Source organism: Colobus angolensis, unplaced genomic scaffold (assembly GCF_000951035.1).
Source record: "Colobus angolensis palliatus isolate OR3802 unplaced genomic scaffold, Cang.pa_1.0 Scaffold301, whole genome shotgun sequence".
Taxonomy (NCBI): domain Eukaryota; kingdom Metazoa; phylum Chordata; class Mammalia; order Primates; family Cercopithecidae; genus Colobus; species Colobus angolensis.
In genome coordinates, this window is record NW_012116278.1 from 2768017 (window position 1) to 2783952 (window position 15936).

Genomic DNA, 15936 nt, shown 5'->3' on the forward strand with positions numbered 1-15936 from the left:
AAGAAAAGCAGGGCTGATATGAGCCTCCCGCACGGTCCCCACCTGCTGAGACCTAATCCTGGGTTATCTCTCCTCTGGCCCAGAGAAACCTGAAACGCCCCAGGCTTTTGAAGGGCTTTATCTCCTCTTTCCAGGAACTGGGCTCAGTCCCTGTACTCACTCCGAGGTGCCACTGAGCAGCTGCTGCCCAGAGCCTAGGCGAGCCCTGGTCCCATTTCCAGCTTGACCAAGTACAGGAGGGGAGCCAGGGCTGCGGATCCTGCTCCCTCTTGCTCCCCGGGCATCCGTCTCACAATTAGAAAACCCGTGTGGCGAGCAAAGCAAAAATCACATTTCACTAACAACTACTCGGGTCGGGGGCGGGGAGGCGGGAGGGGAAGCGGGAATTCCTACTTTCTCCATAAATTGTATGCAAATGGGTTCCTTCCCTGGCCGAGAGCCAGGAGTGAGTGCGTCTTTCATGAGCTAACCCTGTTCCGCTGGGAGGGCTGTTCCTTTAATTCGCCAACTGAAAAAGTGGGAAAGGATGTCTGGAGGCGAGGCGTCCCATTACAGAGGAAGGAGCTCTCTATATAAGCCAGCCAAAGTTGGCTGCACCGGCCACAGCCTGCCTACTGTCACCCGCCTCTCCCGCGCGCAGACACACGCCCCTGCCTCCGTGGGCACAAAGGCAGCGCGGTTGGGGGACTCGGGACCGCGCACGTGGGAACCGCCGCTGCTTCCCACTCCAGGTACTTCTTCCAAGGATCTAGGTCTCTCCCCCATCAGAAAGGTAAGTCTGTTTTTCCCTCATCACTAGAGATCCTTATGATGTACGGATTGCATTCCTCGTACCAAATAAGTTGTGGTTTTATATTATAATTATAAAACGTTTGGGTGGTTTTTTTTGTTTGTTTGTTTTTCCGCTGCTGGAAAAAAAATGAGTGTGTATTGGTTGTGATCAGATGCACCTTGACTGTTCCGGTTTTGTAATTTTGTTTGTTTTAACTTTATGAATAGTCAGACTTGGAAGGAACTTTTCGTAAAGTTGTTATTTTCAGCTGTTCTGCAGAGGAAAAGTAAGAATTTTCTCTTAAACTTCCCCCCTACTTCTAGCCTGGCTGATTCACCTGTATATATATTTCATTTTGAGGGTTAGGGAAGTAGAGTTTTAAGGTAGAGTTTGCTCATAGCCTGCCCCTGGGATGGGTTAGAGGGACTTTGATAGAGGAGTGCAGGGAGAATACAAAAGTTTACATCTAAACAGACCTTACATAAAGTTTACAAACAGTTTTGTACTCATTCCTTCATTTGGTCCTCAAAATATTCACCCTGGAGATGAGAGTTGGGGGACAGAAGAGAGGAGGTGGCTCCTGGGCCAGATGAGTAACTGACAGGCAGCTAGAAAGTGGTGGAGAACAGCTTTATTGGGGTGCCTAGAGCCAGCAGCATCCCACATGTCTCTAGAATCACCTCCTCCTCCTCACCTCTCATCACAGAAAGATCTGAGCAACAACTTCCCCCAGGTATGGGAACCCTACTGGCCCTGGTGTACTTTGGAAAGAATGCAGGGTTTCTTCTCACCCATCAGTGTTGTAAGAGGAATAAGAGCTTACGTTTGAAGCCAGAGGTGTTTGGTATTCTCCCCACCACCATGCATACGACCCTGAGAAAGATACATCGCCTCCTTAATCCTCAGTTTTCCCATCTCTAAAATGGGGACAATAGCGTCTGCTGTCGTTTTGAGGAGAAAATGAGGTATAGAAAGATCAGCAGTGACTGCTCAATAACTGGAAGTTTGGATAATCATTGTCATTGCCAAAAACTGCCATCACTCTGGAAGTTAAAAGAGGCACTTAGCCAGTGTTGGATCGTTTCTTGTGTATTGTTCCTCAGCCCAGCCCCAATCCCCACTTTTTATCTCACCCAATCTGAGAGTGTCTCACCAGGCTGGCAGGTCTGAGACTTGGCTATATTTTACAAGCAGGAGGTTGTGTTGGCACAGGTTGGAGAAAAGGTAGCAGCCCGGGGCTGGATGTTAATGTCAAATACTGATTCTAGAACGTCAGGACGTTTTGAGTTTAGGCATCTGCAGATTCTAAAGCTGACAGCTATGAAGTACGATGCTGTTGGAAACTCTTTGGAAAGCTTTCTGTCCAGAGGGAGAGCAGGACAGGGAGCCCCACTTGAAGAATGAATGCCTCTTTTTCATGTTTTTGTAGACTTTTTCCCCCATTTTTACAGAGCTTTCCCATATGTGCTTTAGAAAGGAAAAGTACTACCCACCCCAGCCAGGCAAGCCCGATTCAGGACTGAAGATTTATTCAGTCATAGATAACCCAGTGAAGAGTTTCTGGCATTGTGCACATACAAGCCATTTGCAGGATATGTAAGTTAGCATGCTTTGGCCCTTGCATTTCAGGAAGGTGACTGCTTTGGGGGGAAGAAAAGGGTGCACAATATGAGTATTCTCTGGTTTGCTCAAACAGAGTAAATTGGACAAGGATTGAAAGGGATGTTGCCAAGCTCTACAGTCATTAAATATTTTTTCCTCTATGCTTTGTTTTAAAAACCTAGCTTCTCTATTTTATCTCCCACTAACCTCCTCCTTCCCCACTCTAAGAAGTTACTAACCTTTCAGCCGTCAGCTTTGTCATTCATATAACGGAGATGACAAACTATGTCTCACAGGGTTCTTGCAACATTCAAATGGCATATACATGGCAAACTCTTGGCAATAGTACCTGCCACATATTAAGGGTCCAATAAATGGAAACTTTTCTCTGTTTATCATTTTACAAGGACTTGTCCAAGATTAATGTTCTAATATCATGATTTTTGAACTTATTTTTAATGATGGAAATATTCACTACATGAATTTACGGCAAAACCCCAGTATATGACAGATAAATGCAGGGCTGCTTTAGTTGAAGTGAGGTCACAGGGTCTAAAACTTATACTTTTGCTCTTAGCCTCTGTGACATTGCCACAGAATGTCCAATGACAAAAAACACAGTTACAAATCATGAAACCAGGCTGCGTGCATTCTGGTTGCCCTTCTACCCTTCAGCAAGGATTTTTGCGCCTCTGAGTCACCATCTGTAACAGAAGTAAAAGCAAGTCCACAAATAGTGCAATAGACAGGAATATATATGAGAAATTTAAAAGGTTTAACAAAGTCTATTTTAGTTAGTTCTAATGACAGTGATAGCCAAAATATATGATGATCCTACTTTCTAAACTGTAGCCCTTTGTGGGATCATGCACAGCATGTCTCTGAGGTGTGGACTGTATCTGTTGGACAAAGAGATGGCTTCAAGAACAGGGAGACTGAATAAATTTACTAAGGTCCTAGAACTTGGAGTGATAGAGCCAGGTTTCACACCCAGGACCCCGTGATCACCAAGTCAGAGGTACATTCTGCCATGTTCCTTCTGAATGCTTCTCTGCTTCTTGCCTGCCTTTAGAAGGAAAACACTTCCTTTCTGACTAAATATGCCCCTCCGGACAGACTGTGGCCACCCATAAATACAGCAGTAGCGTGATCGTATAACCAGAATGGAATTTGGAAAGAGAATTCAAGATGACAGAATGAAAAACATATCCCCCTTAATCCTACCCTTTCTAATGCTTACAATAAATTAAGAGCACATATTCTCTCCTCTCTCTGTAGATTTCTATAGACACCTAGCTGTGCTTTCTTACAAGAAAAAACATCCACTGGACCAAAGCACAACCCTCTTCATGCTGAAGCCACTTCAGTTTGAAATGTAAAAAGTCTAGGCTGCAAACATTTAGTTGGTTCAAAATAGACGTCCTTTTGTGATGGTAAAACATGCAAACACAAAGTTGATGGTGAGGGCTATGTGTGACATATGTAATAGGAGGGTTTGCCAATAGTTTCTCATTTAATTCTCACTCTAACACTACAAATTATTAATTACTAGCTCAATTTTGTGGCTAAAGAAATCAACACTCAAGGAAGTTAGGTGACTCATCTGAGGTCTTTCTGTAATTGAGGGGCAGAGCTGGCTTTGACCCAAGCTTTCTAACTAATACCCTACTCTTCTTTCTGCTGTGCTACATTGCCTTCTGAAGTTAGGCTGTGCTGACCAAGTTTAGAACCTTTAATGGTGTCTTTCAGTGAATGATCAAGATGGTGGAGAAGGCCCCAGTTGTCATTGGTGCCTATTGATTTTACAGAATAGCCCTGCATGTATCATTTTTCATGGTTCTCAGCAAAGGTCAGGTCTCAGTGGTGCAACTCTCTGCCTGGAAACAGGAAAGTTCAAATTTCAGCCCCTGGAAGGGAGAAGAATGAAACTAGAGGTAGCAGTCAGGTCACTCCTGCTAATTTTTCATCTCAGAAAAGTGGGCACACAGGTGAGCCAAACCTCTGGTTTTAAAAGGGCTGATTGGTAGGTAAAGTGAAATCGGCCTTGGGGCCATGAATCCCAGGACAGTTTGGAAATGGTTGTAGGCTCCAAGCCACAATTTGAGCCACAAATTCAGGGAAAGCCTGGGAGAGGAAGATTATGATTCAAATACTTCTCACTCTGAGAAGATTGTAGGGAATCCCCTTGAATCTTACCCTGGTCCAGTTTGAACACCTTCAACATGTGGGAAACATTAGATGAAGGCTCCCTTCCAAGTAGGAAAACCCCCCTCAAAGTGTGATGTAACCAGCCGCCTGCAAACCCCAGGCCATAATTCTACTCAATGTAAAAGACAGAGATGGTGAACTTACCTACCTTCGGGGGCTATACATGCTTTGTGACTTTTCTGTAAAGGAGAAAAGTCTGTGTACCAACCTGATTCTAATCCTAGTTGCCAGACTTTTTTCAGTTATGCCCCTAAGCCTAAACTCCATTCCCTCCACCTTGTCTCACATTTCCAGCTTCTCCTCCACTTTAGAAACAACTCTATCACCATCGCTACTCTCTTTGACCCTTCACCATGGAATAAAAGCAAAATGTCCAAGTCAAAAGCAGATTGTGAATGGAAAATCCCTTCCATGTGCATTTTCAGTCTATCTGTGAATGGAGATTTTAACAATATGTATTTCATGCCATGTTGTCTCAGAATTTTGAAATTTCCTGAAGTTCATAGGTCCTTCATTATATAGCCATGGTAACTCAAATAGCTTTGTTTGGTCCTTTAACCTTCCCCAAATACCCTACACCAAGAGCCAGAGATATATCATGAGCTCTGAACATAGATAGCTTTGTTTCAGAATTAACCATTGCTCACCTCTAACCCTAAAGCTGGCTACTGCTAACTTCGACAAGAATGTGTCTGAAATGTTCTCCTAGGAGAATCCTAGGGGATAATCATAATAGCTAATATTTACTGAGGACTCTACAGGCATCATGCCATTTAGTCAACCATAGCTTCTAGTAAGTCTTAACACCCACCCCATTCAAGTATGCACAATGTGAGGCTAAAAACGTTTAAGTAGCTTACCCAATACCATGCAGAAAGTACTTGGTGGAGTCAAAAATCAAACCCGGTTCCCAGTCCTCAGAGGGTGTTTATAACCATTTCGGTAAGGAAGTCATGCTCAGCACCCTAATTCTATTCATCTTCTGATGAGAGAGGGCTAGACACAGCAAAGCTAAGAAAGAGACAAAAGCTTGTCTTTTGGGTCCTTGTGTTCTTTGACAGACTGGTTAATTTTGCTATCTCCAGCTTGCTCCTTCAGGCTTCACCGCTTGAAAAAACTGTAATTAAATGATTAGCATGTGACCCATAATGTAATATATTTTCTCTACTTTATGCTGCATGAGAGCAAAGCCCGATCCATATCACATCCCCGCAACCAGCCCGAGACCTGAAGCACAGACACACATAAGCAAGTGCTGCCCAAGGGAAGCCATGAATGCCCTGCAGGCTGCCTGGAATCTCCCTGCTCCAGGTTCCCACTGAGCTCTACCCGTGCCCCACTGTGTGTGTCATAATTACCCCTATGATTGCCTTCCCTGCCACACTGGACTGTACACCACTGAGGTCAAGAACGTTAGGGAGGCAGGAGCTTTGTCTACTGGAGTTTGTTTTCCCCAAAAAAAGGTCAACCATGGGCAGACACACCATTAGCACAGTCCCCAAAGGAGATATCCAGGACTGTGGAATGGTCTTGTGAAGGTCCCTGCACACATATTGCAGAGGAGTGCTTTAACTTCTAGGTAGGTTAGTATTTTCTTAAATCTCCTTAGGGAACATAGAATTTTCAAACTGTAAGGGCTCACGGGCAGCCTCTAAGCCCGAATCTTTCAGACTGGATTTTTAAAAGAACCTCAGAGGAGATTTGGGGGCTGCTGTGGAGAGACAGGGAGGTCAAGCAGGGGATTCTCCACAACTTATATCACTGAAAGCACCTCCACTTATCTGTTTTGTACACTGAGCCTCCTCATGAAATTTCATTTGATGAAAGGGTTCTGTGGGGAAAAAACAGAATGTTTTTGTAAATTGCTGGCCTAGGTTAGCATACCTCATTTTAAAGAGGGTGAAACTGAGACATAGAGAAGAGAAAGATCTTTCTAAGATCTTCCGCCAGTTGGCAACAGGGTCAGTGTGGAATCCCAGGTCTTCCGACTCTTGCTCTTGGAAGCCAGGGACAATATTAAAAGTTTCAGAATTAAGACATTCTTTTAGAAAAGAAAAATGAACCGAGTCTTATTCTCTCAACAGCCTTAACTCATATGGACTGAGCCAAGGATGACTAGTATCTCTGTATTCATTATTTATTAATGCATACCAAATTACTTTAAATCAACACTCATTTATTATCTCATGGTTTCTAGAGGTCTAAGCACAGCTTAGCTGGATTTTCTGCCTCGTGATCTCTTATGAGGTTATTGTCTGTGTTGGACAGGGTTGATGTCCCATCTAAAGGCTGAACTGGGGGATGATTGGCTTCCAAGCTTGTTGATGTGGTTGTTCGCTGGACTCCATTTCTTGAGAGATATTGAACTGAGGGCTTTAGTTCCTTGATGGCTGTTGGTCCAAGACCACCCTCAGTTCCTTGCCACAGGGGCTTCTCCAACAAGGCCATTTACATTAACAAAGCCAATGAGAAAGAGAGTTGCCGGGCATGGTGGCTCACACCTGTTGTTAATCCTAGCACTTTGGGAGGCCAAGGCAGTTGGATCACTTGAGGTCAGGAGTTCAAGACCAGCCTGGCCAATAAGGTGAAACCCTGTCTCTATTAAAAATACAAAAAAATTAGCCTAGCATAGTGGTGGGCACCTGTAATCCCGGCTACTCGGGAGGCTGAAGCAGGAGAATCACTTGAACTTGGGAGTCATAGGTTGCAGTGAGCCGAGATCGAGCCATTGCACTCCAGCCTGGAAAACAAGAGCGAGATTCCATCTCAAAAAAAAAAAAAAAAAAAAAGACAGGAGAGAGAAAAAGAGAGAGTCTGTAAGCAAGAGGCACATCACAATCCTGTGTAATCTAATCATGGAAGGGATATTCCATCACCTAGTCATATTCTGTGTGTTAGAGGAAAGCCGCTGGGCCATCCCACACTCAAGGGGAGGTAATTGCACATGTATGAGAATGCCATGAGGCAGTATCAATGGGGTCACCTTAGAGTCTGCCTGCCACAGGCTCCAACACTCCAGTGTCACCAATTTCTGGCAACTTCTCATCAATGACAAGTTCACTCAACCCATCTGTACGCTCCCTGATGAGTAATAAAAAATTATGGCAACCACTAAAGTGGACTAGTTTTTATTTAGCATCCTCCCATGTATATAGTGGAGTCAGGTGTTTTGATTAGTTGTTTTAACTCATTGGGTAGCCATAATTTCTCCTGAATTTCACCCCAGGGAGGGGCCTTTCAAGGCAATTATTCCAAGTTTATTTTATTCTAATAATTTTATTTATTAGTCAATGTGACCAAAACCAAAACTCATCCATTGTCCTCCTTCTCAATCTATTCCTCTCAGTAGATATAATAATAAATAGTAACATCTTCGATTAATTCTTTTTTCCTTACTATCCCCACATACAAAATATTGTAGTCTCTACTGCCTTGACAAGCAAATCTGTTCACTGCCTCCCCACTTGCTCCATCATCATCCCCTGCCCCACCTCCATTCCCCTGTAGTTCAGGTCTTGGCACCTCACAGATGGGCCACTGCAAAAGCTTTCCCACTGGCCCCCAGCAACCCAGCCCTCCCTTTCTTCAACCTGAGTCATAGAGTTAACATTCCCAGGCCTCAAGATTCCAAATGCTTCTCCTCTGCCCGCAAAAAAAAAACCAGATATTCTGACATTCAAGATTCTCCATGATCTTGCTTCTGGTCTCTAAACAGATCCTGTACTTCAGCTGTAATTCATACTCTTCACATCAACCCTTTTATTCCTTTTATGTCCTTGTAAATGCCATTCCCTCATGCCTAGAATATCCTTTTTTATGTTTTTCACCTATTCATATTTTTCTCTCAAAATTCAGTTCAGGCACCACTTCCTCCAGGTAAATTAGATGCCCCTTTACTGTCATCTCATTCTACCTATGTTTCTTTTTTTAAATCTGTCATCTCCTTTGTCATCCTGGAATGGACTGTCTGCTCCTCTTGACAATATAGTTCTTAAAAGAAAAAATTGTATCTGGTTTATCTGAAACCTAGCACAACCAGAATAAAGTTAATCTTTAGCAATTAACAGGAGCCTTTGCTGTGTCCCAGATTTGGACATCCTCTTCCTTAGCAGTTTGCTCAGAAAGCCCAGAACTTGAAGTTGTTTTCACGCTTCACCCACTGGCTTACAAATGTGCAGTGTGGTGACACAACATGTGACAGGAGGAAACCATCCCAGCCCTAGGACAGGAAACTGTCTCAGAACACAGACCTCAAGGAATGTGTTTGCTTTCAGAGGTGGCCTTCAGGATAAAACACAAATTGCTTTGAATTTGGAAAAACCAGTACCAAGGACAGAGGAGTCCTGTCTGGGGATTTTAGGCTGAGTCACAAGAGATAGCTGAAAATCTGGAGGTTAAAACAAAGATCAGTCAACAACTAATAGGAGGAAAGAAAAGGCTCAAGGGAGGGATGGAGACAAAGAGCTGTCTATCTTGGACATGGAGAAGCTCACATCCCATGAGAAGAAATGAATAATGGTTAAGAGTATGACTTTGGCATCAGAATCCTCTGGGTCCGAGAGGTATTTGCTCGCTATGTGATCTTGGCCAAGTTACTTAGCTTCTTTAAGCTAATTTTTTCTTGTCCATATTAAAAGCAAAGTAGTAGCACCTAGTTTAAAAGTTTATTGTGATGATTAAATGATGTAGTTCATGAGCATTGCTTAACACGGAAACTGGCATTCAATATAAATGTTTTGTTGTTGTCATTGTTTTGTTAGCTGTTGATCAAATAGTTCTTGATGATAAGATCCCACTGGAGAAGCAGTTCCCAAAAGTGTGTCATGTGGAAAAGCATTCTCATGGAAATCACCCAAAAAAGGATTTTGTGGCCAAATGAGTTTAGGGAACACTTGATACTCTTCTGTTCTTGGAAATGCACAGCTCATGTGTCCATTCAATGCATAATTTTAGGACTGGTGATAAAATAGAAAGCAATACAGTCAAGATCCCTTTATTCATGGTGTTTACATTATGGTGGGGTATCTTAGTTTGTATAAGTTGTTACAACAAAATGCCATAAACTGAGTGACTTACAAACAACAGAAATTACTTTCTCACAGTTCTGGAGGCTGGGAAGTCCAAGATCAAGATGGCACCTTCTATGTCCTCACATGGCAAAAGACATAAGGCAGCTCTCTGGGGTCTCTTTTATAAGGGCACAAATTCTATTTATGAAGGCTCTGCCTTGATGATCTAAGTACCTCCCAAAGACTCTGCCAATTAATATTATCACACTGGTGATTACGTTCCGATATGTGGATTTTGAGAGAACACAAACACTCAGACCATAGCAGGGGGAAGGCAGACAATAAAAAGGAATCACATAAATTTATAGCACAATTTCAGGTAGTGATATTTGCTAAGAAGAAAGACAAAACAAGGTAAGGGGATAAACAATGACTGGTGGGGAGAGGGGTGCTCTTTTAGATGGGGTGAGAGGTGAATGTGCCATTGTGCAGACATCTGAATGAAAGGAGAGAAGGAGCTCTGTAGGCAATGGCTAGGAGTTTGAATTTTATTCTGAGTGTGGTTAGAAGCCAATGGATGGCTCAGGGAAGTAGAGTGCATCATCTGAGAAATCTTGCTGTAATTAATCTGTTCAACTCTCATTAGCCTAGCATCTCCAAACATACCTGACCATAGGACGTGTACCTAAAAACATCTTGCAACATAGTCTGGGAAATTCTTCACTGGAGTACAGGGCTTCATAGATTTTAAAGGGACTGCAAATTTGCTCTTTTTCATCTAGATCAGCAGTAAAAATCCAAACATACTGCTTGGGACATAATAGGTATACCCAGAAAGGAAAACCTAGCTCTAGAGGTAAAGACATCAGGATGTCATCCCAATTAGCAGCTTTTTCTGGCCAAGACAATCAATGAGCACAGCCAGGCCTCAGCAGATTCTGGAAGCCCATTTGATGCCAATGGAAACTCGCCAGTGTCTACCCAAGGCTAATAAGTGTTTGCAAACAGTACACCTTGGCTTAAGTATTCTCCAAAAAGGAAGTGCATAAAACTTGAGATCCAGCAGAGGTTCTGGGAGAAAAACAAAGGTCAAATATTTTGGTGCTTACATGTGCACAGCCACCAAAGAGCTGCTAAAGGTCTAGGAAATGGAAAGTCAAGGTATCCACTTGAATGCTGATCTCTTTCTTTATGGAGCAGTAAAAATTTAAGTTTTTACCTTATCTGAACTGAAGAAAATTCCTTTAGGAGTCAGCCCAGTGTAGCTCAATGTAGTTGAAAGCACACATTTTAGAGCCACAAATAAATCAGGATTCAAAAGCTGGCTCTGCCTCTTAAGCCAGTCATGGAAACTCCCTGAGTCTCAAATTAATTTTCAAATAAGCATAATAATACCTAACTCACCAGGTTGTCATGACAAATGACAAGATAAATGATAGCATGAATAAAAAGCATTTAATGTAAGATTTGTCATAAAAATGTATATAATAGCCACTCAAAAAAATGTTAGTTTCCTTACTGTTTAATTCAATCTGTATTTAGTTTCATAATAGAAGCTGTTATTTATTGGATAACTACTATATTCCAGCAGAGGTTAGCAAACCACAGGGTGGCAGCCTATTTTTGTAAATAAAGTTTTATCGGAACACTGCTGTGCTCATTTGTTTGTGTATTATCTATAGCTGCCGCCTCTACGATAGCAGAATCGAATAGTTGTGACTGAAATCATCTAACTGCAAAGCTCAACGTATTTTCTATCTGTCCACTTAAGGAAAAGTTTACTGACCCCTTCCAGTCAACCTACTAAGTTTTTATACGTACTTTCCAGTCACTTTAACCTAACAAGGTGGATATTATCATACCTATGCATATAAAGAGATTGAAGTAGAAAAAAAAATCAACTAGTAAGTTCCCCTCCAAACACATAATGTTAAACTCTATACCTAAAAGAAGTTCAGAATAATGATTAAAAGTTATTCATTTGTATGATTCATCTTCATTTGCCTCTGCCTTCCTCTGACTTGTATTTCTTTCTGACTAAATTTCTTGAATTTCCTGCCATATGCTGAATTAAATGATCCTATTTAGAAGGAATTTTCCCTCCTTTCCTTACTTATACAAATAGGTTGTTTGTTCATAGAAGTCCATGCTTTCAAAACTGAAAGTGGTAATTTCCAGCCCCTCTGAAATGCTCTCCTGCCTTGACTGATTTCTTAGAAACCACACTTTTTTTAGATAGTACATAGTGTGAAGCCCAGTTTTCCAGAAATGATAGATTTTTAGCTCCCCCGTCTGCTACTTCTCACTGTATCTTCCTCTCACTTATTAACCTTCTCTCCAGGTCAGACTCAAGGAGAGCAGGCTTTTCTACAGGGGCTTTAAAGATTTGCCTAAGACATAGATGTTATAGTCCACCTGGCCTATGCCCTCCCCTCAAGTTCATGAATATAAATAAAATAGTTATGTAAATCCCAGTTCCCAAACACCATCCTACCTTGTTCCATTTTGCAAATCCAACAACTCTATTCATATTAATTATGTTGGGTTTCTCTCTGATAGTTAGTAGATAAATATTAATTCTTTAACTTGAACAATGAATCTTACTTCAAAGGTAACTTGATATAGCAGAAAGAGCATAGACTTTGGAATTATAAGACTGTTCTTTATTCTGATTCAAATAAATGCTGACTGGGCCACTTACGTAACCTCCTTAAGCCATCGGTTCTCTTACCAGTAAAATACAAACAATGCTCCCTAATTCCCACAGTTGGTAACATGATTAAACAGCATTTGTAAAGTGCCAGGCACAGTATAAATATTGACTTACTTGCTTCATAGTTTAAATTGCTCAAGATCCTCTAACACAGAGCTTCACATTTTATCCCAGACAGGTCATAGTTAGGTATATCGCTGCTTCCTTCTAATACAGGAGGAAATGAAAGGAGAAAGGGTCTAGGATTTGTTCTCTATCAGTTCTTCCCCTATTGTGTGCCATCAAACCTAAACCTAATCCTGTGACTCACTTCAGACAGAGTAATCAAGTAGATTTGGGAAACACTCTATAAACTGTCCCCTTCTTGGAGATTTCCAACGAGCATGAACCTATTAAACACCCTGGAAAATCCTGAGGTAAAGAAAGTTGTGTAATCTGTTTGGCTTAAAATCATATATGGTTTAAAATAACATTTTCCAAACATGTTTAATTAGGCAATCTTTTTCCCTCACATTAGTACCTATCAACATGTAGATTACACTTTAGAAAATGCTGTTTAGAGTTACACAGCTAAGTTAAAGCCAAGTTAAGGGGGTTAGACATATCTCTGTTTTTCAGGTTCTTCTGCAGTTTTTCTTGTCCTACCTGTAGATCATAAAGATGTTTCATTGCCAGTAGTTTCTCTGGACCCCGACCTTAGTTATGCAAACCATCCTTTAACATAATTAAAACAAGTGAATCAGTTCACCTGATTTAAATTTCTGTTCCCCCTTTCGAGCTATGTGATCTTGAGCTGTGTGAGCCTCAGTTTTCTCATCTATAAACTGAAAAATAAAGACAACTACCTCAGAGGTCTTGGGGAGGATTCAATGAGATAATCCACAGAAGACACAAAAAGCAGTGTCTGGCACAGATGACATATGCAATCAATGTTCATTATTATTGTAGCATTTAGATGGTCCCATTTTGGGAAAGTGAAAATAGACAATGAAAGTATGTTTGCTTTGTCTGGGGTCACACAAATTTATTACCGGAGTAGTCTTAGTTTTCCCTGAGAGTCTGGTTTCCTGCTTCCAGTCCTAGAGACGTATTTTTGTTTCACGAGTCATATTCTTTCAAAATGTATCAGACTTTATTGAACTTGATTTAAACAGGATTTTGTAATTGTCAGTGGCTCCATCGGGCTCCTTCTGATGCAAACCCCACTCAAGCAGGATTCCATTCATTTGAATATTAGCACATTGGATCGGAAAAGATTTCCAAAGCTGTCTGTTTTGCTATGCCAAATATTTGGTGTAAGCATCAACACTCCCCACTCCTGTCCCCATGGTGGATATTGCTAATCCATCACAGCACCTTTTCCCAAAAGCCTAGTCATAGCCACAGAATCTTTCTCAAAGCAGTTCCAGGTAGCCATGTCAGCTCTTTGAGTTGAAACGTAATTGATCCCAAACCAATTCCACTTCTTAACCAGTGCTTGAACCACCTCTATGCTATTACTCTTTTATTTTTTAATATGCCCAATGCCATGGAGCTCCTTCATAAAGGGAGACACGAAGGAAAAGGAAAGAAAAGGAGAAGATATACTAACATTTGGGTAACATTTATTATTAATATGTCAGGCACTTAGAGCTTTGTTGTCCCATTCACTGTCTCAAACATCCCTGGAGGGATTTTATAGTTGAATAAGCCACAATTCAGAAGGTATAGGACGTTGTCCAAGGCTCCCCAGCAGATAAGCAGAATTTGATCTCAAGTTTTCCTGACTCTAAAGGCAATGCTCCTGTTTCTCCCATTACAATGCCTTCTTAAAACTTTTCAGGGTCTTTCAGGACTGTATTTCTGACATTGGGTGGCTGATAGCAGTTTCACAAAGGCCACCATATCACAGAGCCCTATTCAGAAGTTCTCTTACTTAGAGTTGTGTTAGTCTGTCTGTGCTTTGTCTGTAATCAGTTCTTCCTAGATAAATCTCTTCGATTTCTTAACCTTGGCTCAAGACTTTGAGAACTGCTTTCCAATGCTTGTGAAAGAGTCAACCAGATTTTTTTAAATTCTGGATGAAGACCAAAATAGAAGAGGTCATTGTTCCATTGGGAAATGAATTCAAATCTATTTTTGAAACAATTTTCCAGAATTTTACAGGAATCTATATTGTTGCCACTTGGTCAGAATCACTTTTTATTTTCTTTTCTGTCTAGGCAAGAAATAGAAGAGAGAAAGCAAGTGCTCTGCAGTTTTATTTCAAAAATTGAAACCAGACCACACCAGGGCAGTTTGTGGTCTGAATGTATCAATGGATCTAGTCATATTTCATCTGAGCATTTCTTAGGTATACTAAACCACAAATATGAATCTCATTATTGTGTCTGGATGGAAATATTTTATGGATTAAGATTTGTGGATTTAATTTGGTTGGTAATGAAACTTCTGTTCAAGGGGCAGGATGGAGGAAGTCGCGAGACACCACCAATGCTTAAGCCAAACTATGGAAAGAAACAGTACTTAGAGAGTTTTGTGCTTAATATTGGCCATTTGACTTGGGTCTAAAGTGAAATTCAAAGTAAAATGCAACAAAAATATTGTGAAATTAGCAATGGACCACAGATCACTAGAACCAAAGGGATCTTAGAATTGGGAACCATACACAGTTGCTCATTTTACATGAGAAACTGAGGCCTCAAGAGTGGATGTGACTTGCCCAAGGTCACACAATGACCCTGTCGGTCAGACCTGCTTGGCAGAAGTGGAGCTCAGAGCTTCTCCTCCAGATCTTCAATTTATTGCACTTCCTGTTATATAGCCTCATAAAAGGCCAAGTATCTGGGAACTTAAAAAAAAGTAATGAAGGTAAAAATTTTAAATGAGGAAGGGAGACCTAGATTTAACAACAGTACAACAAAATGACAAATACTGCAATGAAATTGAAAGTGCTACTAACTAATAACCCAGGATGCTTTCTTCACACCAAAACCAAATTTTCATGCTGAGTGCATCTTAGGCCTGGCCAAACTTTATGACTAAGTTTATTTGGTCATAAAGAAATCTTGTTTCAAAGTAGAAAGCACTGAGCTCTTAAAAGCCCTTGGGTTGATGTCTAGAATCTCATGGGAAGGAGCCAGGTCTGTCTTTCCCAATTTTGTACCCTCTGCACTTAGTGTGGTGTCTGGAACATAGTAAGTACTCACTGAATAACTGAATGAACAAAAATAAACTAATTCAGAACTGAGACTGTGATAAATTCCTTGATACATCTTACTAAGAAATACGTTCAGCTTCATTTTATTTAAATAAATACATTGTGCATTCACTATGTTCTAAATAAAGTGTTTTGTGTTGGGCATTCAGAGATGAATGTCTCAGATATATCCCTGCCCTCATAGAGCTTATAGTCTACATACAATCTAACTGTATGCAGAATAACTGTTTATAGACTAATACAAATGTAAGCTAGAATTAGCTAATTTCCTAAGAGATGGAATTATGCACGTGTAATAAAGTCATTCCAAATCTTTTTTTAAATGATAAATGAAGTAATATCATATCAATTCCCCAGACAATTCAGAAGAGAGAAAGATAAATTTAGGCCAAAATTACCTGATAAAACTTTCAATAGTAGATTTTTTTAAGCA

The 15936-nt window shown here is 41.0% G+C and overlaps 1 protein-coding gene across 3 annotated transcripts in view; it reads left to right on the forward strand.

Annotated features, from left to right (window-relative positions):
* Window positions 1-205: 205 nt before the first annotated feature.
* The window catches only part of TNC (tenascin C), a 98027-nt gene continuing 82296 nt past the window's right edge, over window positions 206-15936 (forward strand). The window contains exons 1-2 of one of the 3 annotated variants that reach the window (XM_011950075.1): window positions 557-772; window positions 3653-3756. The gene's annotated coding sequence lies outside the window, so the exon portion shown is untranslated. Of the gene's footprint in view, window positions 773-3652; window positions 3757-5964; window positions 6162-15936 lie in introns of those variants that run through there. The other 2 variants (XM_011950074.1, XM_011950076.1) reach the window with 2 other exon arrangements.